General features: G+C 40.6%; 1 protein-coding gene across 5 annotated transcripts in view; it reads right to left on the bottom strand.

Annotated features, from left to right (window-relative positions):
- Positions 1-228: 228 nt before the first annotated feature.
- LOC132406825 (uncharacterized protein K02A2.6-like) overlaps positions 229-24,593 on the bottom strand; it is a 70,570-nt gene continuing 46,205 nt past the window's right edge. For 2 of the 5 annotated variants that reach the window (XR_009516257.1, XR_009516258.1), the window contains one exon: positions 229-1,966. The gene's annotated coding sequence lies outside the window, so the exon portion shown is untranslated. Of the gene's footprint in view, positions 1,967-2,091; positions 4,375-20,615; positions 21,692-24,593 lie in introns of those variants that run through there. The other 3 variants (XR_009516259.1, XR_009516256.1, XR_009516261.1) reach the window with 2 other exon arrangements.

Raw genomic sequence — 24,593 nt, 5'->3', positions numbered from 1 at the left:
CTGAATCATTCTAGAGTATTTATTTTCTCTTGCTATCAAATAAATTCACATTATTATACCCTTGTAAAAGAGTTTCCCTGTTTGCTTAAGCTAGGCAGATAGATAAACTCCAGTCCCATATAGTTGTAGTAATATTATTCACCAATGCCTTACAGTACACAAGGAGTTCTCTCAGAAAAGAGATTCAAAGATTAACTAAAATTCCTTTGACACCTAACAAAGTGCTTCTAGCTAATAACAGCTAAATGAAATGTACAAACAATATAAAAACTGCCAATCTGGTGACAAAGTTTAATTGCTTAACAATGCAATAATAAGTAATCAACAGCCTCTGTGAACTTACAAGTAAGGAGTGAGAGCTTGTAATCAGAAATAAAATAACAAACCACATCAGGAAAGACGTAACACATTTTGACTGCAGCCATTGGTACTTTACGCTTTCATGTTTGTAGTTTGGAGATTTTGTAATGTAATAAATTTCCCATTTGTTCCAATCTTTTAGCAAACAATGCTAAATATTTATGTTGTCTATTCTTGATAAAGTGTATCTTCCTCAAGTCAGACTATCCTAGCATCTTCAATACCCTTAGATCAAAACATGTTGATCTCTATACAGTTTATCAACACTAAATAACAAGAAATAAATGATATACCAGAAGTTGCTCTAGCTGGAGAAATATAATTACTAAATATTAGCCTTTTGGTTAAGTAAGTGTGGGAGAAAGAAGATATGAATGTCCATTTCCTTGGGATCATTGCTTGGGAACAAAAGCATGGATTTCTGTCCATTCTTTTTGCAATATGAACAGGACTTTTGTTTGTTACACACCTGATATCTATAATCCTAACACTGCAAACTGTCAGTATTTGCTGACAATTTTCTTAAAATTCAAAGTAAACTCTGAGGTCTCCGCATAGATGGTTTAGATGCATAAATCGGCAGCTCATGTCAGTGAAAACCTTGCTCCTCAAAAGGATATGTTGTTGCAGGTTACGCAGATAGTCGAGAAAGAATCAGTGTTATGAAGTGTATTTCAATTGTTTTAACACTATTATTAAAGCAAAAAATACTGAAAACATGATGTTGGCCCAAGAAATTGAAGGGCATAAAAATCCAAAATTACTGCTGAACTCCTTGTTTTCAAAAATAAATGATGTGATATGTAAAGACTATCTTCCTTTCAAAATAACTAATGTAATGTAGGAAGCATACTGCTTATTTGCTTACTGGAAGCTCCAATAAACTTTAATTTGTTTATCTGGTTTTAGTAATGAGTGAGGAATAGATATTGGCCAAAACTATGAGGTAATCCCTCAGCTCATCTTCAAGGTACTGTCATGGGACATTGACTGTTGAAGTGATAGGGGCTCAGAGCATTTTTACATTTCATTTTCACTTTGGTTTCGGTCAAGAATAGATGGTAACATCCCCTCTGAAGTGTGGCATTTCTGACAGGGTGGCACACCCACACTACTGCACCAGATGCCATCTCAGATTTTTCCGTTTGTTCAGAATATGTGAATAGTACTCACAGTTCTGCTTTTTCACTGTTAGAAGTTATTTTATTTTGTACCATCGCCCTTTCACGGGATGGAAGTGATAACACCTCTGAAAAGTAACCACGTCCAGCAATAAATAATATGTCTCTTCCCACTTAATATACAAACATACAACCAGTAAATGCAATTAAGAACATCCAGTGCTAAAATAAATACCTAACGGTGCAACTAAGAGTTCCATTGTGTATCTTCAATCCACCTTGCAGCTTCCTGGCTTGCTGTAAATGTCACTGCCTTCCTTTGTTGGGACATCTCCAGCAGATGTTAACAATTTTTTTTCACTGCATCATTTTCTGTAGGCGAGGGAGCATCCTGTTCCAGCTCATTTTCAGCTGGCTTCTGGCTCAGTTAAAGGATTATAATATGCAGTCTTGATGAATCATCAGGTAATCATCATCCAGATAAACTGAAGAGAGAAACCAGTGAAGTACAATCAATGACATTTCCCCATACACAGGTTCTTCATATGACATTGTTTTCAAAAACAGGATAATCTCATTCAAAATGGAGAACATAATCTCTGTTATCTTGAACGCAAGATATTCTGCAGATGCTGGAAATCCAGATCAACACATACAAAATGCTGGAGGAACTCAGCATCCATGGAGAGGAATGAATAGTCAATGTTTCAGGCCATGACCCTTCACCAGGACTGGAAGTGAAGGGAGAAGCAGCCAGAATAGGAAAGTGAAGAGGGAGAAGGAGTACAAGCTGGCAGGTGAGGGGGAAGGTGGGTAGGTGGGAGAGGGGAGATGAAGTAAGAAGCTGGGAGGTGACAGGTGGAAGAAGTAATGGCCTAAAGAAGAAGGAGTCTGATAGGAGTGAAGAGAGAACCATGGCAGAAAGGGAAGGAGGAGGGGCACCAGAGAGAGATGATGGGCAGGTGAGGAAAAGAGAAGGGGCAAAAGGGGAGCTGGAATGGGGAATGGAAAAACAGAGAGGTAGGAGGGGTTGAAATTACTGGAAGTTAAGGAACTGATGTTCATGCTGTCAGGTAGGAGGCTACCCAAACAGAATATCAGGTGCTGCTCCTCCAATCTGACAGTGGAGGAGGTCATAGACCGACATGTAAGAATGGGAAAGGAAAGTAGAATTAAAACGGGTGGCCACCAGGAATTCCTGCCTTTTGTAGTGGGCAGAACAAAGGTGCTCAACAAAGCAATTCCCCAACCTACATCATTTTTCAGTGATGTAGAGAAGGCCGCACTGAAAGTACTGGATAAAGTAGATGACCCCGACAGACTCACAGGTGAAGTGTCATCTCACCTGGAAGGGCTGTTTGGGGCCCTGAATTGTCATCATAATGCTTTTTTGTAACATCGACCACCAACCTGTGTAACATCTGCCTATCAATAACCCAGCAGCTGTCTGTGCTGTAATTATATGTAGTATATTTTGGAACTGAAAAAGGATGTGCAATCTTTTCTTTGATTTCAGCTTCATTTATCTTCTTCAATGCACCCTCCACAATTTGACCCATCGTTTCAACCAAACCACTTGAGGCTGAGAGGAATGGATTAAAGGAAAATGAGAGACATTAAAGGGTTAGTACAGAGAAATTGGGCCAGCTGGTGGTGCAGTGGCATCAACTCTGGACTTCAAGGCAGATGGTCCTGAGTTCAAACCCAGCCGAGTCTCAACCTGGGCAGCAGCCGTATCTGTGTGGAAGAAAGGCCTGGCAATCTACTTCCGTATCTTGCCATGAGAACCCTATGGCCCATGAGGTCACGAAGGGTCAGACTCAATTAACTGACTGAACAACAACAACAACAAAGCTCAGAAATAACATAGTGTTAAAATTCATGCATGAGCTTACAGAATGATCTTAGGATCAGAAATGCAGCAGTAATGATTCTGTTCCTTCCGGAAAACCTGGCAAATTCACCGTTCATGAGTTGTTTGCATCGTAACTCCAGATGTTCAGGTATAACAACGATCATTCTCAACATTTTAAAGTACATTTTTTTTATTGTCACTGTTTCTAGTTACATTGAATGTGCATCTCCTATATTGACAACCACTCTTCCCATAAATCATCATGTTCATTTACACTCGACCACTATTTGTTTGGCCAGGGACTGGAAGGAGCTACAGGTGGATTCTTGAACTGCTCTTGATGTTGCTTACATTCTTTCACAGAGTCTTGTGTCTGCTTATCTGTGCCACACCACCAGTCAAATCTTATGCCAATTGTTTAGTACACTATACACTTCAGGGGGTCGGGCGAGAGGTTACAACATATTGGCCCCTTCAGACGTGAGCAAAATGGATTTCCTTCAGAATTGTGCATGTGGGGGGAGGGGGGGCTGCGGATTTCCAGCATTTGCAGAATCCCTTGTGTTTAAAATGGATTTCTGTTTTCTGTAGCAAAGGTTCACTAGGATGATTGTAAAGACGGCGGGATTGACATATGATGAAAAATTGAGCCGATTCAGTTGATCTTCACTGGTATTAATAAGAATGGGAGAGGATCCTATTGAGACACGCAAAACTTTAACAGGACTGGGCAAACCAAATGCAGGAAGGGTGCTCCAGATGGTCAGGTTGCCCAAGATACAGTTCTTAGGGGCTAAAGGGATCAAGGAATGTGCAAAGAAAACACAAACAGGGAAATAAACTTCTGTGATCATTCGTGATCATATTGAATGGCACAGCAGGCTCAAAGAACTAAGTGACCTACTGCTGATCTTAACTTCGGTGTTTCTCTATTTCAGCCAAGCCAGGTGTTCCATCCCTTCCAATGTTCAATCCATGACTTGATTTAAGTGTCTAAAGCAGCAATTATACTTATCTTGATTCCTACTTTGTAAAAACCTAACCAGTGCAAACACAAAAGAATGAATCAGTGAAATCTGACAGTATCAATAAATCAGGCAGTTCCATAGCTACAGAGACAAATAATCATAAGTTATCATGAAAGCCAAGCATTTAACTAACCTAGCTAATCTCCTTCAGTGCTCATCGCCTTACTCAGGGATTGCAACCATCAGGTAATCACAGTTCAGTGCTTTTCACTGCTCTCCCTCCCCCTCTCTCTGTCTCTCCCTCTCTCTGTCTCTCTCTCTCTCTCACTCTGTCTCTCTCTCTCTCTCTCTCTCTCTCTGTCTCTGTCTCTGTCTCTATCTATATATATATATATATATATATATATATAGATAGATAGATAGATATACCTGGGTATACACACACTGTACTAAGCTCTTTAATATTTTATCAACGTCCAACCACCAGAGGGCAACAAGAACAACTGAAGGACACATTCTTTTAAGGAACTTTTCCCAGTATGGATTACCGAGGCGGCCACGCCTCAGTTTGTAGCAGAGAGAGAATCAATTTGTTTTTAATATTTCAGCATTGGCCTCAAAATCTAGAACCATGTCCCAATCTTCATTTTGTTTCCTGTAAAATATTTTTGAAGCGAGTGCTTCTCTTTTTCTGGTTTAAGATGCAAGATTGTTTAATATCATTTCCAGTCCATAAATGAAAAGGAGAACATTATAATTGTTAGTCTGGATCTGATGCATTACAAAAAAACACAATAAGATAAAGAACACAGTAAAATATGCACACAATAAACATAAACACTTATATTATATATATATATAGCTTATATTCATTAGTTGTATGTGCATAAAGTAACACTAGAGACAGGAGGGGAGTGTCTGTACATAGGGTGGCTGATAGGATATGATAAAGTAGTGGTGTTGGGTTGGTGGGAGATGGTGTTGAGCAGCTTTGCTGTCTTTTTGGGGAAATATATATTCTTATATTTGTTCTTAATAAAGACAAACTTGTGTGGGTTAAAATCTAACATTGTTTATTTACAGAATGGCTTCAGCTCAACCACATTTTACTCAGGACACTCCAGCCCACCAAGAGAGTGAGTGTGACTCATTCAGCAACATCACTTCCCATTTCGGGTGAACCATCCACATTACACATTGGAAACTGAAGTTCTTTATAATGTACACACATAATAACATATCTTCTTCCTTTAAAGAAAACAAACACAGTAGTATGTCCTCAAAAACCTGCAAGAAACAAAAATGCTTTTCGACAAAGATATTTACATTAACTTCAATTGTAATAAGCAAATACAGTCCCTTATTCACTCATCTACTTTCAATCCATCTCTGTGTGTGTGCGTGTGTGTATGTGTGTGAGTGTGTGTGTGTGTATGTGCATGTGTGTGTTAGCTTTTACCCTTGCAGGTTTGTCTTCATTAAGAACAAACATAATAGCAACTGTTTTTATCCAGGTGGACCTGGCATGGATGCTACATAGCCTCCACCCAAACTGGAGTGGACAAAACAGTCCAATAGCAGTGTGGGTGGGATCCTTTATGATATTACTGGGCTTTTTCTGACACCTTTCTGTATGTACATCTTTGATGCTGGGTAGGCTGCTGCTGGTGATACATTGGGCAGTTTTGACTACCCATTGTAGAACTTCCCTGTCTTTGTCAGTCTGGTTAGTTGCTCTGTCAATTTGTTGAAAATATGTTGATAGAATTCTGAGTTTAAAAGAATTAAAGAAATTCTCATGCCATAACACTCACTCAGTCTTGAACAGCAAAATTGTGCAGGGTGAAAAGCAACTGTCATCCCATATATCCTAACCATGGAGTTTGCAGTTCTACAAATATTCCAGCTGAGGTCAGCAAAATATATACAACACCTGAGAATAATTCTTCATTCTAGGCACTACAGATTTACTGCCTACAATACTAGCACTATAGCCAAGGTACTCTATCCATTTTTCTTGATAATGAAGCTAGGATCATATATTTGCAAAGATCGAAATTTGGCCTTTACAATTTCTCTGATCTACTGGCAACAACAGATCTGCCGACAATTTAAAGAGGAAATACATTTTAAATATGGCTCTTGAATACAACAGGGGCAATAAATAATTTTAAACTGTATGAGAACATAAAACATTTAACAGAACACTTTCGGCAACACTGGTTCTCTAAGAACTGCATTTCTGTGATTGAATCTGGGTGTCAACATAACAAGGAACAGGAACTTCAGAGACCTTGTGACGGATAGATTTTCAGTGAAATGTCAGTTCTTGTTGTATCCATCGGAAACTAACAGCAAGGTAAGATCAAAACTATTCTTCTCAATTTAATGATATTAACAAATACCAGCGAATGATCTTTAAAAAGATAAATCATCAAATATATAACACCAAAAATTATTTTTCTTGCTTTACTGTGTGGCTAAGATGAGCTCCTAAACCATATTCGAGTTTGCTGATGCCGTATCAAAGGTGGTGGTGAATCAGCGTACAGGAGGGAAACTTAAAAATTGGCTGAGTGGTGTAATAACAACAACCTCTCACTCGATGTTAGCAAGACCAAGGAACTGATTGCAGACTTCATGCGAGGGAAACCAGAGGCTCATGAGCCAGTAATCATCGGAGGATCAGAGGTGGAGAGAGTCAGTAACTTTAAATTCCTGGCTGTTACTGTTTTAGAGGACCTGTCCTGGATCCATAACTTAAACGTAATTGCAATGAAAGCACGACAGCGCCTCTACTTCCTTCAGAGTCTGCGGAGATTCAGTATGTCATCAAATATCTTGACAAATCCCTATAGGTGTGTGGTGGAAAGTGCATTGACTAGCTGCATTGCAGCCTTGTACAGGAGCACCAATGCCTTTCAGCTGAAAATCCTACAAAGGTAATGGATTTAGTCCAGTGCATCACAGATAAAGCCCTCCCAAACATTGAGCACATCTACATGAAATGTTGTTGTATAAAGTATCCATCATCAAAAATCCTGGTCACCCAGACCATGCTCTTTAGTGGTATAACTCTGATTTACTCACCATTCAGCAGTCATCTTATCTTAAACCTGGCTTGCCAAATCAGAGAATGAAGTAGCACAAACCAATTCTGAAAGATTTTTGATTACTGTAAAATCCCTCATATTTTGCAATAAATATTCTGAGAAAATTAGACTCCATGCATATAAAATACATTCTACAGGGTCAAGGTAACATTTCAGCAGCAATACTGCTTAAAATCCAATTATCATTCCACAAAGTGTGGCATTTGAAATGGTTTTTACAGCAGGATTAGTGCGTCAGAAGTTGAAGTTTAATTTACATCGCAGAATCTGCATTGCCACCTTAATGAAGACAAGAGAATCGTGCCCTGTTGTGAATCAGTGTTGTATGCCAGATGCCAAAATGTAGTGTGCTGCATAAAAAACTTGTAAATATACAGTACTTTTTCTGAATTACTCTCATTGTAATCTGCAACCTGTAATTTCCCTTTAAGCACTGACTGTTCCAACAACCTATGGACTCACTTTCAAAGACTCTTCATCTCATGTTCTCAATATTTATTGCTTATTTATTGATTTTTTTTCTCTTTTGTATTTGCATAGTTTGTTATCCTTTGCACTGTGGTTATTTTCCCATCCAATTGGATGCTGTCTTTCACTGATTCTATTATGTTTATTGGATGTACTGTGTATGCCGGTAAGAAAACAAATCATAAGGTTGTACAGTATAAGCACTTTGATAATGAATTTAGTTTGTACTATTGTGACTAAAGATTTTGGATATTAACCGAGCATGTATATTCACTAAAGTTGCTGTGCATTTCCTCTGCTATAATGATATGCAATCTCTTCACAAATTCCTGTCTGATATTTTTACGTGAGACTGGTTTTGCAGCCACCATTTTGTGAATTGATTGAACTGATTCTTGCTCTGAGATAACTTAATCAGAGCAGTTGAACGTGGACACAAGGAGTTTCTGTTAATGTTCTGCTAATCCTGAGTCCGTTCTCAGAGAAGAAGCTGTTTATTACATAAAATGGTAGGTTTGCAGAAGGAACAGGCTGATCTGGTCGTCTGAGCCCAGTGTTTGGCTGATCTTGTTGGAATGATTTAAACCAGTCTGAGTTAGAACAAAAGAAATCACCTAAAGCACAAGGCTGAGGGGAGGGTCAAAAAGCAAAACAGATTGTATGTAGCGGTGTGCTACATGCAGCTCTGCAATAACGACACAGAGTCGGTGAACTGCAGTTACAAAAGAGGTTTATTCAAACTTCGTGGCCTCGCTTTAAAGCCTTCCTGATCCCACCCTCCCCAGGCGGGAATACTGTAGGGGGCTCGTATTTACAGTCCCGTCCCGTGCGCGGGCTTCTCCCCTTGCTGGTGAAGCAGGCTTGGCGCCCTCTTTGGGACCGGCCTCAATGCCGGCGCGCGCCGCTTTGTGAGCCGGTTCAAGTGCACTGGGAAGTGGGTCACCACATGTAGCCTTGGGCCCATACAGTCAGAAGCTGACACAGGTCAGTCAGGTGATCTTGAGCCAACAAAACTCAAACGTCATAGATTGATCCGATAAGGGAAAGACTAAGAATGGAGTATGCTGGGAGCACAGGCAGCCACAACTCTGTGGAGATCAACCAGCACAATAAGTGGATGACCCAAGATCTGAAACATGGAGATTACACCGAGATCAAGAAGAACACCTGGCCAACAAAGACTCCTTTTCCCAGGTATTAACTTTTCTCTTCTATGACTGCTCATGGAAGGTCAGAGAACCTAGTGGGAGTGCACACAGGTATTTAGTTTGTAAATCCATGTCTATGTGAACTGTACTTGCCATTAAAAACAGATTCTCTCTGTGCCTATCTGGTCATTATTATTGAAGGGTAATCCTCGTAACAATGGGTTCTTGATGGTCAGCTTTGGCTTTTTGGGTCACAGGGACTGTTTCAGTGACGTACAACTCCACGACTTTATACCAATATTTTAATGTGTTTTAGGATTTATTCAACTTTCATCTATTTTAAGTAAATTGCACTACAGACTTATACAAAATCCCGACCAATCAGTTTGAGAGGATCATTATCCCATCTGCCTTTTGAGGAAGGAAAAATGATAACAGCAACAAATAACACATTCCAGTAATTGGTGCCACAATTACTGATGATTCTGGACTATTGCTATGGTTTATTCAGTAAAGGCTTCAACAAACCACAGGAGTGAGATGTACTTACAGGAGTACAGAACATAAGAAACCATCTACTGTACAAATCCAAAAATGCAGCAGCAGTATTACTTAAAAAAAACAAGAGTGAAAGAACAAATTTTATGGAAGAAATATAGGATCACACGCTTTTGGTAGAGAAGGAAGATATGTGTAAAGGGAAAATGAATGAGAAACCTGGCAGAGGATGGGAGAACAATTTCCTTAGAGTATATGGAAAATAATTACAGCAAGTTCCTGTTTTACACTAAACTCCAGTAGACTCCAGTTCCTACCTTCTTTGGCTTGGAGGTCAATAGATTTCTTCCCAATGCTATGCAATATGATAAATGTTTCCATGCATTTGAAAGACACTTCCTGATCACCTTGTTCTGGTCTTAGAGTTTTGCATTCTTTGCTACCAAAAAAATAATTTCTATGCATTTGTCTATTATCAAAAACATCTTTTGTCTTATAAAACTGATATACTATTTGAGCTCTTTTTTCCCATTGCAACATATTAAACCTAATAGCAGCACCTGATTTCACATCTGTCAGTGAGTCCCCCTCATTATTACAATTCAAGAAATTCACCTGTGCTACATGCTTAATCACACTGAAAAATTAGCTTGTGCTCCTCATTCCACAAACTTCATTAAGTGCACTCTAATTGAAGTATTCTAATCTGTTCTATTAAAAGCAATTTATCATGAACACATTGTACAAAACTCATAAGGCCACAGAATAACTTAAACTTTACAATTCAAGCATTTAACTGATATCACTATCCCAACAGCATCCCAAATTCTGTAGAAATTCTGAACAGGATGGAAGTATTAATTTTAACATTTGGGGCTGCTTTAGATGCCTGATCCAATCAGTTTCAATTAGTGAAAACTTTATAAATTTGAACATATACATTATACTAAATCATTTTATAAAATGTTACATGAAAAGTACTTTCAATACATATCACAATCTTTTCCTTTTCAATCCATCCATTACAACCTTGCAGCAGCATACAGATAATGAACCAAATAATCAACATTGAAATGTCCTCCCTCTTGAACAGTTAAAATGAAATAAATTATAAAAATATTAAACTGATACTGCAGTAAAAGTATATACATGAAACATACAACATTGTTCTTCACACTCCTTAATTTCAAGATAAACAAGAATAGGAAGTGTAGAGAAGTCTTCTTGAGCACTTAGTGGGTAAATGAGCCATTTATTGTGTTCATGAGTCATTGAATTTGGATCTGTACTGTTACCCATTTCATCTGGAACTACCAAGGGACAACTTAACTGGTTTGCATCCTCAGATAAAGGGGGGGGGGTGGAATTTCTATTTAGGGACTTTTGTGTTGTTTACCAAATTCTGCCTGCTTCTACATGCTTGTGCATGAGATCTTAGGTGAGAAAGGACTGAATTTGACAATAGTAGCTTCCACAGTCAAACCAGACAAAAATAAAACCTGCTTACCAAGATCATAGTAAAACTAAAAGAATTAGAGACTGAAATGCCATTTCTGCCTGTGAATAGTCTGCTGCAGGAAAAAAAGAGAAAAATAAATAGAATGGAATATCTCTTCTGTCAACCTTAGCATTCAGTGTTGTCTCTCTAAAACTAAAGGACCAGCAAAATATATTTTAGTATGTTATAGGCATAGCCATTTGCAATAATAAGTCACTTAAGTATTTTCAATTGCAGAAGATTTATCTTAACATAAGGTATGGAGAAGATTTAATGCAACCATCCCTGTCACCTCGTTGTAAGATGCTTATCAATAACATGGCCTACCACAAATATTTTATCTTTAGTCTCAGTATAGAGACCATCAAGTTACATATATTGATTCATCTGTCCATTAGTTTGATGTCATGATCTGGAAAATTAATGGTTTGTCACAATTTCCACCTCCGTGTGCTTTTTTAACAACATAAGAACAATGCTGAGATAAATTCTTTGATTAGATGTCAGAATTCACTTTCTGTAGATTGTTTGGATGATTATTCTTAGGGCAGAAATGTTGTGCTTTCAATATTCTAACATTGGAGAAAGGCTGGATTTTTTTGGGTTTATCTCATGTTTGTTTTTCCATTCATCCATGTACAAAATTGACAGCTATATACAATAAATTTAATTCCCTGCAAGTAAAGCACTTGTTCTTTTCGAAAGCTCAGTTATAAATCACCATAAAAGGGCTCAACTCACACATTGCTTTCACTCCCGGAACCATTAAAGAGAAATCATCTTCGACTCCACCAGCCTTACACTCAACAGATCATGGTCCAGCATTTCCAATACAATGCAACCAGCCTTTTCCCACCCTTGAAGTACTTCAAAGACATCATTTCTCTCTGACACTTTTCTTCCAATCATCAACCACTACCATTATGTTCTTTCCTTCCCAAGAAGTCATAAAGTGTGCAAGGTTGATCCCATCTTTCCACAACCTTTCCCCAAGCCCAGATCCACAGAAACACTTTTCAGGTAAGTGGATGTCTGGCCTCACCCCATACCTCTGCCAGCCCACCAGGGATAGGGTTCCTCTTGTCCTCACCTACCATCTCAGTAGCCTCAGCATCCAGTACATAATTCTTTCTGACTTCCACCATCTCCTACCACCAAGCACATCTTTCCCTCCCCTTCCCCCTCTTTCTGCTTTCCACAGGGATCACTCCCTATGCAACTCCCTTGTCTTTTCATCCCTCCCCACAGATCTCCCTCCTGGTACTTGTCCTTGCAAGTGGAACAAGTGCTACATCTGCCTCCACACCTCCTCCCTCACTACCACTCAGGGCTGCAAAAAGGCCTTCCATGTGAGGTGACTCTTCACCTGTGAGTAACCGATGCTGCCGGTGTGGCCTTCTGTATATTGATGAGACCCAACATAGATTAGGAGACCACGTCATTGAGCAGGTAGGCTCTGTCCACCAGAAAAAGCAGGATCTCCAGTGGCCAGCCACTTCAATTCTACTTCCCATTCCCATTCTGACATGTCAGTCCAGACGTCCCAGCCAGGGGAACACAATGCCTGGATCCACTCTGTCAAGTCAAGTAAGTATTTTGAATGTTTCATTGAGGTCACCTTTCACACTTACATACGAAGTTAAAACTGTTCATATCAATTATGCATCTAGTGGTTCCAACATTGAACCTATTGGGGCCCCATTTCTCTCTTCTGAGCCTTTTGTCCTTCTCTCTACTGTCCTCCTTTCAGCCAGTTATCCACCCATTTACTCACGAACCGAGGAGCCCCTTTCCAGAAAGCTGCAGGCAGTCTTTGAGCTACATGGCCACATTTGTTCTCAGCAGCTTTGACGCTTCTGCTTCAGGCCTCCTGCCTCCATGATATGGTTTCTCAGTCAGAACGGTGATTATGGCAAGACCCTATTGGCCGTTGCCAAGGTCACTGAGCTTTGCCCAGCAGGAAATCTATTTCTGTTATTTTTTAATGTATACTAATTGTAGCATATTCCTTCATGCAGGACATTTGCCTGATTGCAGGCAAAACACACACACACACACACACACACACACACACACACACACACACACACACACACACACACACACACACACACACACACACACACACACACACACACACACACACACACACACCTCCCCCCATGTTACTCCACCTACTACCATCCTAAAACACCACCCTCTCCTAAACCAGCCGCCACTGTCACCCATCACTGACATTCTACCTCCTCGCATACTGCTATCTCCATTAGCTGAGGGTCACAGGCTGAATAAGCCCACTAGGGCAATAGCTTCATATGAGTCTTCAACAACTGAGCTCGAGTCAAAGGGAAAGGGAGCAGCCTTCCAGCAGACAGACTGCGGTCGCAGAAGGGACTCTGTAACACGAAGCTACCTACAAGGCAGTCACGTATTATAAGTTTCATTTAATGTTTTCTTTGACTTCATTTTATTATTTCCATTTTATTATAAATAATGTTTTACTTGGTTTTCATTTAGGATGTGTAAATCCCCACAAGAAGTCAGAAGGTAGCAGCTGGTTACAGTCCTACTCACAAAAGCTGCTATTGCATGCATGCCAACGTCCCATGTTTTGAGTTCGTACATGACTGCTGATACCTGCTCTCGGAGGCTCTTCAAGTAAAACAGATTGCAATGCAAGAAGAGAGTGAAATGATTGATGCAAATGAATCCCGAAGATATAAAGCTTCTGATGTAAAGTGAATCTCTGATCTCTTCTCCTACTCGGTGTTTTCTTCAATATGGAGGATGACGGGAATGAACAAAGCAGCACAATACAATGAGACAGTCACACAATCCAGAAGTCTTCATTCATGCAGGGAGCTAAAAGGTGAGGCTATGTTAGTCAGAAATGACTCTATGAGTGCAACACACCAATCTTATGAGGCCGGAGAAATAATAAGAGGTGACGAGGAGATGGCAGATGAACTAAATTAGTATTTTGCATCAGTCTTCACTGTGGAAGACACTAGCAGTGGGCCAGAAGTTCAAGCGTGTGAGGGAAGGGAACTGAGTGGAGTTACTATTACAAGGGAGAAGGTGGTCAAAAAGCTGAAAGTCACCCAGGCCAGATGAACTGCATCCTAGGGTTCTGAAAAAAGTAGCAGTAAAGATTATGGAAGCATTAGTAATGATCTTTCAAAATTCAATGGACTCTGGCATGGTGCCAGAGGACTGGAAAATTGTAGATGTCACTCCGCTCTCTAAGAAAGGAGGAAAGCAGCAGAAAAGAAGTTATAGACCAGTTAGCCTGACCTCAGTGGTTAGAAAGATGTTGTAATCAATTGTTAAGGATGAGGTTATGGAGTACTTGAAAGGACAAGATAGGAGAAAGTCAGCTTGGATCTCTTAAGGGAAAACCTTGCCTGACAAACTTGCTAGAATTCTTAAAGGAGATGCAGTGGATGTTGTATATTTGGACTTGCAGAAGGCCTTTGCCATACATGAGGCTGTTTACCAAGTTAAGAGCCCGTGGCATTACAGGAAATTTACTAGCATGGTTAGAGCATTGGCTGATTGGTAGGAGGCAGCGAGTGGGAATAAAAGGATCCTTTTCTGTTTGGCTGCCAGTGACCAGTGGTGTTCCACAGGGGTCGTTGTTGGGACCGCTTCTTTTTATGCTGTATACCAAGGATTTAGATGATGGAATAGATGGCTTTGTTGCCAAGTTTGCTGATGATACAAAGATTGGTGGAGGGGCAGGTAGTGTTGAGGAAACAGGGAGGCTGCAGAAGGTCCTAGACAGATTAGGAGAATGGGCAAGAGAGTGGCAACGGATATATAACATTTGAAAATGCATTGTCATGCACTTTGGTAGAACAAATAAATGTGCAGACTATTTTCTTGGAGAAAATCCAAAAATCTGAGGTGCAAATGGACTTGGGAGTCGTTGTGTAGAACACATTAAAGGTTAGCTCCCAGGTAGAGTCAGGAGTCAGTGGTGAGGAAGGCAAATGTAATGTGAGCATTCACTTTAAGAGGTCTAAAGTATAAGAGCTAGGATATGATGCTGAGGCTTTATAAGACACTGGTGAGGCCTCACCTTGAGTATTGTGAACAGTTTGGGGCTCCTCATCTTAGAAAATATGTGCTGGCATTGGTGAGGGTTCAGAGGAAGTAGACAAGGATGATTCCGGAATGAAAGGGTTGTCATACAAGGAACATTTGATGGCTCTGGGTCTGCACTCGCTAGAATTTAGAAGGATGAGGGGGGGATCTCATTGAAACCTTTTCAAACATTGAAAGGCCTAGACAGAGTAGATGTGGAAAGGAGAGATCCAGAGAAATTCTTTAGCAAGATGGTGGTGAATTTGTGGAATTTGTTACCACAGGCAGCTGTGGAGGCCAGGTCTTTGGGTGAATTTAAGGCAGAGCTTGATCGGTTCTTGATTGGACACAGCATCAAAGGTTATAGGGAAAAGGGTGGGGAGTGGGGCTGAAGAGGGGGAAAAAGGATCAGCCATGTTTGAATGGTGGAGCAGACTCAATGGGCCAAATGGTCTAATTCTGTTCCTATATCTTATGGTCTTATTTCTGTAGAAAGAATGAAACCAGACTTTCCTTCAGTGGGGATTTTGTCCATGGTTTCCGACTGTGTGTCCTGCGATATTTAACTGGTCCATTCCCTGAAAGTGAACCTCATTTCTCCAAGTGATTCCCACAGGACCTTCCCATCACTAAATGTATGTGGACTTCACTGGCTTGAATTGTCAGTCCCTCAATACATCTCCCTAATCTTTGCATACCAATCTGCTAAATACATTGTGTGTTTATATTGGCAGTTGTATTAGCTGCAAAAATGAACATCATTGTCAATCAGCAGCTAAAGTGTTAAAGCATTTTACCATTGTTAGCACCACTGGAGTGGAGCTCCGTGGAGAATCCAAATTTTGAGCCGAGTTCCAAGTGCTCTATGTGGCATGCCATTCATCAAGAAGTAGCTGTTGCAATAAAACCTTTAAGTATTGGCGGCCAAGACTGATACCTTTGATATGTTATAACAGCGCATGTGCACTTCACTGAAAAGCAACCCAGCCTTTTCAATATATCTTTTTAATTACAACCCTCTATTCCAGTCCACATCCTGATGTATCTCTTCTGCAGCTTTCCTCCTATGCCACCACATCTTCCCTGCGGTGTGGTGCCCAGAACTGAGCACAATTCTCCAAATGCGGTCTAACCAGTATTTTGTGCAGCTACAACGTGACATCTCAATTCTTGTACTCAAAGCCTCACCCTATGAAGGCAAGCATACCTAATGCCTCCTTCACTATCCTATGCACCTGTGCCACCATTTTAAGTAAGCTCGCACCCAAAGGTCCCTCTGTATGTTAAAACTCCTAAGATTCCTACAGCTCTATCTGCATATTCTGCCAGCATGCAACATCGCAAACACATTACCACACATTTGTCTAGATTAAATTTCTTCTGCCAGTGCTCCACTCACCTGATGTGCAGCTCTGGCCACCGTACCACAGGAAGAATGGGAATAAGCAAAAGAGATTTCAGAAAAGAAAATCTGGAAGATGCTGCCAGGACCAGAGAGCTTGAGTTGTTAGGGGAGGCTGGATAGGTAGGATTTGTTTCTTTAGGTTGAAGGAAATTGAAGGGTGTGTTTACAGAGATTTATGAAATCATAAGGGACCTGGTTAAGGTGGATGGTTAATTTCCCGGCATGGAGGAATCTAAAACTAGAGCATATAGGTTTAAGATGAAGGGGAAAAGATTTAAAGGCAACCTTGGGGGCAACTCTTGCACAAGGATGGTGGGTATGTGGAACGAGCTAGCAGAGGAAGTGGTAGAGTCAGGTACGATTGCAACATGGGAAAGACATTTGAACAGGTTCATTAGTAGGAAAGAGATAGGGGCCAAATGTAGGCAACTGGCACTAGCTGAGTAAGGCACCCTGGTCAGCATGTATGGGTTGAGCCACGATGTTACTTAATTCTATGACTCGATGTCCGTCTCTAATCCTTCAACAATCTTCTTCACTGAAACTCCATCACTTTACTACTGCGAATCTACTATTCATACTCATCCAAGTTATTTAGATATATATACATATATATGACAAATAAAAACAACAGTTTAAAGCTTCACTTATTATCAAAGTATATAGCTCTGTAATTCTTCTTCTCCTGGTAGCCATGAAACCAAGAAAGAAAAGAAAGGCAACGCGATCATCAATCCCCAAAATCCCACCTCCCTACATAAAAATAAGGACAAAAGCAGAACAGGTACACCAATCTCCCCCCCCCCCAGTTCCTCCTCTGGCACGCAAGAATAGAACAGGCCCATCAACCCCCAAATCCCTCCTCCTCCACAAAGAGATAAAAAGACAGAACAGACACATTGACACCTACAAATGTGACTTTATCAATGCTCAGCTGGAATGGTGGAACCTCTTACAGGCAGTAAAAAAGCACACGATAACTTTTGTCCCAACAGGCTGTCCCGTGGGGCTGTTCTGTCTGCTGAACTCTATACCCACTGTAACCTGTGGCACAATATGTTGGAAGGCCCAATCATCGTGCAAGCCTCAATACTCAGCGTTGGTGGGGAAGTGTCATAGGATCAGGCAGTGAGGAACTTCTCAATGGGCAGCAGCACTAACATTCTGGTTGTTGAAACACCAGAAAGCAGCATGTGAAATGTACATACTATATTTCTGGGATTTCTCGAGCCCCTCTGTCACTGTTACCTGTAAGACACCTGTTCAGCAATCATGTAAAGTTTCAGTAGGCTGTTAGGTAATCTTCTTTTCGATTCTATAGCTTACTTTATCTTTCTTTTCCTCAGTCCTTTTTGAGATAAAGAGATCATGAATGTTTATGGCCCGGTCTTGTTCCATCAGCCTACCATAATTTGAATTTGCCAGGTGATCAATGAACTCTTTACCAGAGTTTATTCTATCATCCTTCCCCACTGTCTATAAAGCAGGAATAGAAGGTGCTGAGTTTTATTGTTAAAGGGAAATACGGGCCATTATCAGCTTTGCACACACAATCTCACATACTCCAATAATAGACCCAGAGTATACCATGCTGTACATCAATAGGAAGATGTTCTCTTCACTGAATGCCCAGTTGATATACAGTACAACTTGCAATAAATTAAGTAAGTCATGTTGGGTTTCCTGGCAGCTGATGTAGTGTCTTCATCCTGTAACAATACTCTCTTTCACCCTGTTTGCTTGGGGAATATGGGTTATCCTCCTCAGTCATGAATGATCACATGGCTCTAGATCCCAAGCAAATCACATACTTCTCCCTTGGTGCCACTCACACACAATAAAGACTTTGCACTCCCCTGGACCTATTGAAAGCAGACTACATTATGTTTTTTTTAAGTTAGAAAGGTGGAGGAAATGCCTGTTTGATCACAAGGTTTATATCTTTGAAAAATGCTACCAATGCTGTCAGCTACTATTGCTTAATGGAATCAGTCGTTTCTAAGAATCCAAAAGCTACAGGTGAAACAATTTGAAATAAAAACAGGAAACGTAGGCTAAAAATAAACCCAAGAAAGAAAGTCTCATCTTCTGTGTCAGCAAGTTGCAATCCTTGAGGCTCAATATTGAATTCAACCTTTTCTGTCAACCAGCCTTTCTTGTTTTAATCAGAACTGATCAATGGTAATATAAGGTGATCCACCTATTACACTAAAGCATTTAGTTGACTATCTTCTCTCTTTGTTACTGCCTGATCTGCTGGGTATGTTCAGAATTTTCTTTTGGTTCAGATTTCTTGGGGCTCAAAATGTACTAGCAAGTATTATTTTGTTTTGTGTTTTTCCCATCATTTACCTATTAACAAGTAACGTCCAAAAAGCATTATTTCACTTTGGTTTACATCCTACCACAGGCATTCCCTTTGTTCTCTCCATCCTTTCTTTCTCTGTAACTTATAACCTACTTGTTTTCTCAAATTTCCAATTCAGAAAAAGGAGCTTTGACCTAAAACACAAATTGATTTCTCTCTCCAGCTTCTTGACCTACTGAAAATATCCAATGCTCTGAATTCTTTTCTACTGCCTTGGAAGGCCATTGTATATTCAATTGCTCATCTGCTGGTGCTTTTTTGCTCTGAATTATAATGTTTTGGCTTTGGATCACATTGAACAGACTTGAGCACGTCTGAGAGTGCTGATTGTCTTACTGTGTGTTCATGCAGACTAAAGGAATGCTGCACTTCCAGAGCACTTGTCTTTCACTTGAGATATTGAACTGAGGTCTGTATACTTTCTCAGTAAAATAATCCCATGAAATTAGATCATCTCCATTGTCCTTGCCAATACCCTTCCTTCAGCACATTGCTGAGAAAAGAACCAATCATTTGACTTAGCTGCTTGTCACATCTTGCTCTGCATTCCCAACATTGCAACAATAACTGCTTCGAAGGCACTTCACTGCCTGGAGTGCAGTTAGAGGCATTTGTGGTTCTGAAAGGTGCCGGCCACATGCAAGCATGTTTACTTTCAAATAAACTACAATGTCTGTATTCTGTACATGAGTGTTACATCCAAACTGTATGTAGAATTCTCCATTATATATTCCTCTGACAATTACTGATTTGCTCATGTTCACCTTTTTAAAGCTGCAGGTAGTTACAATGTGTGTTTGGGTGGGGGTAAGAGCTTCAAAGTTCAGGTACATTTATTATCGAAGTACGTACACTTTATTGAGATTTCTCTACTTTTGGGCAGACAGAAAACAAAGGAACCCAATAGAACACATTTTTTTTAAAAGACCATCAAATACCCAATGTGCAGAGAGAAAAGAGGAACAAATCTTGCAAACAATAAAAGTGAGGAAGCAGCATTCAGGAGTTAAGTTTTACAAAAGTGAGTCAACAGACTTGAAGCCAGACATCATAGCAGCCGGAGCAGGCCACAGTCTCAGTTCAGTGCAGAGCCAAGTAAACATCGCGGAGCAGTGAGTAGAATTGGCCTGTCTCTAGGCTCCCATCCTGACACCCTTAACTTTTCAATCTGGTTCAGTGCTTAAATTGTCCAATTTAAATCAGGCCATTCCTCACCTCGGACTCAGGCCCTGCCACTTCAATACACTCCTGAGCCGGTGCCCCGCCGCCTCAATTCAGCCCACACTCGACCTTTCCAATTCGACACAGCACTTAAATCAATCAAACCTCAGACCTTTCCTTGCTCTCAGGCCTGGATTCTACCTTGACTTTGCCTCACCTCAGCTCTGCTGCATGGAATCACCTCCAATTCCTCTCCAGCAATGGTCACATATTGGTTCATTCCCCTCTCTGTCACGGGCCTTGCCATCATGATGGCCTGTACAGGCCACGTCCTGCGCCATCGAGAATGACCTCTCATGAGTTATACCTTGTCATTCTCCCTTTCTTCTGCTTGCTCCTTTATATATGCCCAATGCTAGCCCTGCTATCTAAAGATTGCAGAGTGCCAGTTCCTGAGATACTGTTTACAACTGTAAGTGTGAAGATTTATTTCCAATTGTGTTAACCTGCTCCCCCCCACCCCACCGCTTCCCCAACCTCCTCCCTCTTCTACCAATAGATTCTGACTTCATCGAGGGCAAGATCCTTAAGCACTAATACTGCTCTTCTCTCTGCAGATGGTGTCTGGTCTGCAAAGCAACTCCAATGGGAAGGACTATTAGCACAGAAGAAAGAACTTTCAACTAAAGATGCAGATGAGAGGATGGAGAATTCAGGTGAGTACTTTAATAATCTAACCAATAAAATACGAAAATAAGGAAACCAATGGGAGATATAGATAATAAGTACACAGAGAACAGATAGATAATATAGATTGAAAATAATAATATAACAAATAATAAAATAATTGTTTGAAATAAATAATCAATTATAATTACTTAATCTTAAACTGACTGTGTAACAATGACAAGAACACCAACATGAAAATGGAGAAACTGGAGCCAGTGATCATAAGAGGTAATTTGTGCAATGGAAATGTGAACTCAGATGGATTAGTAGCTAAATATTTCAGGTCATAATGTGTTTGGAAATTGGGGGTAAAAGAATAGTTTGACTTAAGCAGATATAAATTAATAGTAGTATTACGCAAGAAGTCAAAAGTGACGGAGAAAGTTGGCTGGGATGTGATAAGAGAGGAAGGAATCAAGCAACTAAATCATGACAAAAGGTTGGACGTGGAGAAATTAAGCTAAATATATGAAATAAGTAGAATTCAAGACATATATGATGGGAGATTTCAACAGATGGTGCATCAGAACTGATACATTGCTGAAATTAAATAAATGGTTTGGACTCGGCATTTATAGTACATTCAAAACACCTTTCAGTTCCAACATTTAAGAATAGGAAATAGTGTGCGAGCGTAAAATACTGTTTTTCAAACCAAGGAGGAGCTTAGCGTGATGATGAGACTGGGATCATTACATTTCTTAATATAAATAAAATTGTTGGTGGTGTTGTTTCGTATGGCCTGGCCCAGGAGAGGCAGATGCAAGTCTGTCCATTCAGGAGCTGGGGTTAGATCAGTTCTCATCTGGCATCTCATCCATAGCCATTCCAACATGGGTTGACATCGCCTGATGGAGTCCTTGAAGCACACAAGCCACACAACATCAGTTTGTTGATCCAGGCCTTGGAGGATCTGGGGATTAATGTAGAGAGATGCATTTCCTAAATATGATGTTGGCATAATACTTGGAGCGGTAGTGAACAGTGGGAAGAATGGAAATCGACCAAGGAAAAACAGATGGAATGGGTGGACATATGACATAAAAGATAAAGCAGAGAAATATTACAGTTTGGTAGGAGAAACAATGATTGACAAATTAAAGTGAAGATAAAGTTTTAGAAGAAAATTAAGAACAGAGATCTGGAGGTAAGTGGCAGGTCATGTTGAGAAAATGGTTTTAAAAGGTTCCTGCACTTTATAAATAGGGTACGGAGCAAGAGGTCATGAAGAACTTTTATATGCCATATGCTCAGCTACAACTAGTGTTCGATTTGTGGTGCCATATGCGAGGTGAGATCAAAAACCTATAGAGAAGCTGCAAAGTATTTCCTTGGAGGAAGTCTGTTTTTGTTCTGCAGATAATCGGTGGAATCAGGGGTTCTTGTTCATGCAACAGAGCATATTGTAACAGGATATGATAAGAACATAAGAAATAGGAGCAGGGGTAGGCCATCCGGCCCATCAATCCTGCCCCGCTGTTCAATAAGTTCATGGCTGATCTGTCCGTAAACTCAGCTCCATCTACCTGCCTTAGCCCCTTAGCCCTTAATTCCCCTACCATGTAAAAATCTAACTGTATCTTAAATATACTTAGTGAAGAAGCCTCAGCTACTTCCCTGGGCAGAGAATTCCACAGATTCACCACTCTCTGGGAAAAACAGTTTCTCCTAATCTCCGTCCTAAATCTCCTCCCCTGAATCTTGAGGCAATGTCCTTTAGTTCTAGTCTCACCTACCAATGGAAACAACCTTCCTACTTCTATCTTAACTATCCCTTTCAAAATTTGATATGTTTCATTCTTCTGAATTCCAGAGAGTATAATCCCAGGCGACCCAACCTCTCCTCATAGGGTAACCCACTTCATCTCTGGAATTAACTTCCTCTGCACTGCCTCCAAAGCCAGTACGGAGACCAGAACTGCACACAGTACTCCAGGCCTGGCCTCACCAGTACCCTGTACAGTTGCAGTATGACCTCCCTGCTCTTGAATTCAATCCCCCTAACAATGAAGGCCAACATTCCGTTTGGTTTCTTAATAACCCGTTGTACCTGCAAGCCAACTTTTTGTGATTCATGCACAAGCACTCCCAAGTCCCTCTGCACAACAGCATGCTGCAATCTTTCACTATTTAAATAATAACCTATTATTCCTTCTAAAGTGAATGATCTTGCATTTACCAACGTTGTATTCCATCTGCTAGACCTTGGCCCACTCACTTAACCTATCTATATCCCTCTGCAGACTCTCCACTTCCTCTGTACAATTTGCTTTTCCACTCAGCTTAATGTCATCAGCAAATTTTTCTATGCTACACTCAGTCCCCTCTTCCAAATCATCAATGTAAATGGTAAACAGCTGCGGGCCCAGCACTGACCCCTGCGGCACCCCACTCACCACTGACTGCCAACCGGAGAAACACCCATTTATACCAACTCTCTGCCTTCTATTAGTTAACCAATCCACCATCCATGCCAATACGCTTCCTCTGACTCCATGCATCCATATCTTACTTATAAGTCCCTTGTGCGGCACCTTATCAAACGCCTTCTAGAAATCCAAGTATACAACATCCATCTGTTCCCCTTTATCCACAGCACTCATTATGTCCTCAAAGAACTCCAGTAGGTTTGTCAAACAGGCCCTGCCCTTTCTGAATCCATGCTGCATCTGTCTAATGGAATCACTCTTTTCTAAACGTTTTGCTATTTCTTCCTCAATGACAGCTTCAAGCATTTTCCCAACTAAAGATGTTAAGCAAACTGGCCTATAGTTGCTCGTCTTTTGCCAACATCCTTTTTTAAAAAGTGGCGTGACATTTGCTGTCTTCCAATCTGCCGGGACCTGCCCAGAGTCTAGAGAATTTTGGTAAATGATTACCAATGTGTCTACTATAACCTCCGCCAAGTCCCTTAGCACCCTGGAATGCATCCCATCAGGACCAGGGGACTTATCTACCTTCAGTAGTTTGTTCATTATTATCTCTTTAGTGACAGTGATTTTATCAAGGTCCTCACCTCCCATTTCGTCCATGTGGTGAACTACATATACCTGTCTGGACACGCCCCCCCCCCCCCCCCCCCGCTGACTGCTCCTGTGGCTCCTCTCACGGACCCAGGTATAAAGGTGATTGGAGACACAGCCCCGGCCTCAGTCTCCAGGATGTTGTGTGGTGGTCACTTGCTGCTTGTTCTTTCTTCCAGTCAATAAAAGCCTATATCTTGCCTCACGTCTCCGAGAGTTATTGATGGTGCATCAGTCCATAGCACCATTCTTTGGCATGTTAGACATGCCCTCCACTGTGAAGACCAACACAAAATAGTCATTCACTGCTTCAGCCATTTCCTCATCACCCAATATCAACTTCCCCTTCTTGTCTTCCAAGGGACCTACGTTGACTTTAGCTACCCTCTTCTGCTTTATGTATTTATAAAAACTTTTGCTATCTGTTTTTATTTTTTGTGCTAATTTACTTTCATACTCTATCTTCCCTTTCCTTGTTTCTTGTTTAGTTGTTCTTTGTTGCTTTTTAAAGTTTTCCTAATCCTCCAGTTTCCCACTACTCTGCAACTTTGTACACATGAGCTTTTAATTTGACACTATCTTTTATTTCCTTAGTTATCCAAGGCTGACTCTTCCCACACTTACTGTCCTTACTTTTGACTGGAATATGCTTTTGATATGCACTGTGAAAAATCTCTTTGAAAGTATTCCACTGTTCCTCAACTGTCCTACCAAATAGCCTGTGCTCCCAATCCATATTAGCCAACTCCTCCCTCATCCTGTTGTAGTCTCCCTTATTCAAGCATAATACAC

Source organism: Hypanus sabinus, chromosome 17 (genome assembly GCF_030144855.1).
Source record: "Hypanus sabinus isolate sHypSab1 chromosome 17, sHypSab1.hap1, whole genome shotgun sequence".
NCBI lineage: Eukaryota > Metazoa > Chordata > Chondrichthyes > Myliobatiformes > Dasyatidae > Hypanus > Hypanus sabinus.
The sequence above is the reverse complement of the archived record's forward strand: the minus strand, read 5'-3'. Positions and strand labels throughout refer to the sequence as shown.